This window comes from Eutrema salsugineum, unplaced genomic scaffold (assembly GCF_000478725.1).
Source record: "Eutrema salsugineum unplaced genomic scaffold, Eutsalg1_0 scaffold_3, whole genome shotgun sequence".
Taxonomy (NCBI): domain Eukaryota; kingdom Viridiplantae; phylum Streptophyta; class Magnoliopsida; order Brassicales; family Brassicaceae; genus Eutrema; species Eutrema salsugineum.
The window spans coordinates 12,759,849-12,763,917 of record NW_006256756.1 but is presented as its reverse complement, the minus strand read 5'-3'; the positions used below and the strand labels follow the sequence as shown (position 1 = coordinate 12,763,917).

The 4,069-nt window shown below is 43.7% G+C and overlaps 1 non-coding gene across 1 annotated transcript; it reads right to left on the bottom strand.

The window, feature by feature from the left end:
* Positions 1-2,649: 2,649 nt before the first annotated feature.
* On the bottom strand, positions 2,650-2,756 carry LOC112085552. The gene has a single exon (XR_002898855.1). It is a non-coding gene; the product is annotated as a small nucleolar RNA R71 (small nucleolar RNA).
* Positions 2,757-4,069: the final 1,313 nt, after the last annotated feature.

The following is a 4,069-nucleotide window of genomic DNA, read 5'->3' as shown; positions in this document are numbered from 1 at the left end:
CATGAGAACCAGAGACATTTGAGTCTTCTTTCCAGAACGTCCAAGATCATTCAATTCAGATCTATGAGCAGAAAGATACGGTCTCCGGAATGGACACATGTCTAAACGCCTCTCTCTGGTCGTGTACATGCACTGCAAAGATGTGCCCTCCAGGAAGCCTTACACTTCCCAAGCACCGAAGCTTCCTTCACCAAAGTTGGAGATAAATGAGTCCTCTGTCTTCTGCAACTGAAATCATTCAATTCGGACAAGCCTCATAGGAGTTACACTCTCCGGAATGCGAAGTGGTCTAAGCTGCTCTGGATGCTGCGAGAGGGTCTTGCGACTTGGTTAGCCCGCAGGCCTGAAGATGAACGCCTGAATGCTGATGCTGCGAGTTGATATGTGCGGGTAAACTATCACTGGAAGAGGTCTGAAGCTCAAGAGCAAGAGAAATGCTAAGTCCACAATCGTGCGACTTAGGCATGCGAGTTAGCCGCGCCTGGAACTATGCCGCACGATCACTCGCAAATCACTCCGACTTGAGCCTGCGACCTAGTTGCAATAGAGACCAACCCGCACAGTTTGTACATTCCCCAGAAACCGCCTTAGCCCTGCGAGTTGGAGAGGAAGGAGACCAAGCCGCAGCAACACTCGCAAAACACTCCTACTTAGGCGTGCGGCTAAGACAAGGCGATTCAGGCTTCACAAGACAAGTCTTCATCTACTGCGACTTAGGTGTGCGACTTGGGACATACTGGACTGACCCGCAGTAATTCTCACTTTATCCATTAAAGCCGGGTCAGGACCCGGTTTGTTCCGGGCTGACCCGGTTCGTTTTTAAGGAAGTATAAATACTTTTTAGGTTTTTTTTGGGGGAGAACTAAGTTTTATTCCCTTTGTCTCTTGCCTCTTTGGTGAAAAAGACTCCATTAAGAAGAGAAATATCTATATTTGAGTGTTTAATCAAGAGAGTTTAAGGAGATCTGGGTGTTTAAAGCTGTTTTCTTTTGAATCTATCATCTCCATCTCCATTTCTCATCATTAATCATGCTAATCTTCTCAACTTGCAAAGGTTTAAGAGAGATTAGTATGACTAGTGAGTAGTCACCTTAATGAGGTTCTAGATATGTAGGTTAGGGTGCTAAAGTGTTAGATTAGGAGTGCTTAGGGCTAGATTCATTGATTCATTTCTCTAAACAACTGTTCTCTATGCTAGATCCTTGATAATCACTTGAGATCTAGATTCTGGGAATTTCATGCACCAAAAGTGTTTGATGAAATTCCTGAAAGAGTTGTATTAGAGGTTTAAACATTTTTCTGCATGATGATGTATTGTTATTTGCTTGAATGATCATTAAGAGCTGTTTGTTAATGCATATTGATTCATGTTTCATAAATGGGAATTTGGTTTGAAAATGGATTAGTATAGGGGTTAATACCTTCATGAGAGGATTAACCTAGATTAGAGTTCTTAATCACTTGAATCATGTCTCATCATTGTCTTCAGCATCTCTAGTTTAACACCAAAGCACCCTGACCAACTATCATGTCTAGAATCTCATGCCTCCATCATATCATATTCACATCATATCATTTGTCATTGTCATTAGTCTTTAATCCTGTTTATGTTTATAGTTTTCTCTAGATTAATCAAAACCCACTCTTGTTTGCTTGAATTAAGAACTTGATCATATAGCTTAGTGTCTAACACCACATCTGGATTGATAAACCTCTTTGTGCTACATTGACAAGGGGATTGATAGCCCTGAGACCCTAAAAAGTCTTGTCTATCAATTGGCGCCGTTGCCAAATTGTGGTTTGATTAGCATTAAGCTCTGATCTGTTCTTGAGATCAAGTGCTTACTTTCTTGTTTTTACTGATTCCTTTCAAGTTCTGTTTGTGATTTCAGGTGTATGAACACCAGGTCTAGATCAAGAAGCTGTGGTCCTCCTTTTCCTCTAAACGACAACATCAACCTTTTGGTACCAAGGAGGAGAAGAGACAGACGTGGTAGACACATTGATCAGACTGAGATGGCAGAACAAGGAGATCACGTGGTAGATATGGAACAACCAGTTCAGGAGCAACAGGCTCAAGGTCAGGGAGCTGGTATTGGAGTTGGTCAGGGGTTTCACCAGGGCAATGTTCAGCAGGAACAGGTGCACCACCAACAAGCCTATGTCCACCAGGGACAAGCTCAGGCTCATCAACAGAGGCATCAGGCCAATGTTCAACAAAGACACCAGGTGCACCACCAACCCCACCCTTTCCAACCACAACAAAGAAGATATGAGCAACCCCAAATCTATGTTGGCGAAAATGACAGGGCCAATGCTCATCAGTATGGAGCTGGTATTCAGGCACCACCTGTGCAGAACAACAACTTTGAAGTGAAAGCATCATTGCTGAATATGGTCCAGAACTCAAAGTTCCATGGGTTAGCAATGGAAGATCCCTTGGAACACTTGGACCAGTTTGATAAGGTGTGTGATCTGACCAAGATAAATGGAGTTTCAGAAGACAGCTTTAAGCTAAGACTATTCCCATTCAGTCTTGGTGATAAAGCTCATCAATGGGAGAAGAATATTCCAAGAGGCTCCATTCAAACCTGGGAGCAATGCAAGCAAGCCTTCTTATCTAAGTTCTTCTCTACCTCAAGAACTGCAAAACTAAGGAACCAAATCTCTAGCTTCACTCAGCAAAGCAATGAAAGTTTTGGTGAAGCATATGAGAGATTCAGGAGCTACACAAACCAATGCCCACACCATGGGTTTAGTGAGGCTTCTCTTCTCAGCACACTGTATAGGGGAGCTCTTCCCAAGATTAGAAACCAGCTGGATACTGCTTCCAATGGGAACTTTCTGGGTAAAGAGATTCATGCTGCTTTAGAGCTAGTGGAGAACTTAGCATTGAGCAATGATACTTATGGTGAAGACTATGACAGATCAAATAGGTCTGAAGGTTCAAGCTCAGAACAGAGGCTCACCAGAGAAGTTAAGGAGTTGAGGAGTGAATTGGACAAGCTGAAATTCACCACTCAGAAGCCAATGCATTTTGTTGGAGAGTATGAGGAACCTTCTCAAATTTTTGAGAACATAAGTGAAGAAGGTCTTACCCAAGAGGAGCTCAACTACATTGGGAATCAGAGGTTCCAAAGATATCAGTATGGTAATGCCAATCCAAACCTCTCTTACAGGAACACCAATGTAGCTAACCCACAAGACCAGGTCTATCCCAATTCTCAAGCTCCAAAGAACTTTGTTCCCAAGCACAACTTTCAAGGGTCATTCCAACCCAAGAATCAATTTGGTCAGAATCAGAGTTTTGGTCAGCAACAGTAACCATTTCAGGGCACTGGTTACACTTCACAGCAGCCAAAGGCACCACCAGGGTTTGGTCCACCACAGTTCCAACAGCAGGCGCCGGTTCAACAACAGTTTCAGCCACCAATGGTTCAACAGCAGCCACAGATGGGTACAGATATGGTTGGTATTCTGCAACAACTACTTCAGGGTCAACAGACTATGCAGCAGGAAATCAAGGAACTGAAGCAAAACCAGGCATCAAGCTCAAGGAACCAAGGTCACCTACCTGGAAAACCAGAACCCAACCCCAAGGAATATGCCAAGGCCATTACACTGAGGAGTGGCAAGGAGTTACCTGGTATTGAGAACAACAATGTGATCATTGAGGACAATGATCAACCTGAGGGGGAGGCAGCCTTAAAGGATGATCAAGTTGCTGAGAAACCAAGGTCAGAAAAGGGTAAAGAGGTAGCAAAGGAACCAGAACCAGAGAAGAAGTATGTGCCACCACCTCCATACCAACCCAAGCTCCCATTTCCAGGGAGATTTAAGAAGCAACTAGTGAACAAGGCAAGAGCTGTATTTGAGAAGGCACTCAAAGAGACACCACTCACAATGCCTCTCATTGATGCATTCCTAATGATGCCAAAGATGGGGAAGTTCTTGAAGGATGCAATTCTGAACAAGACAAAAGAGCTTCAAGGCATGGTAGTACTAAGTCATGAATGCAGTGCTATCATTCAGAAGAAGTCCATTCCAAGGAGCAAAGGTCGGCTTGGCG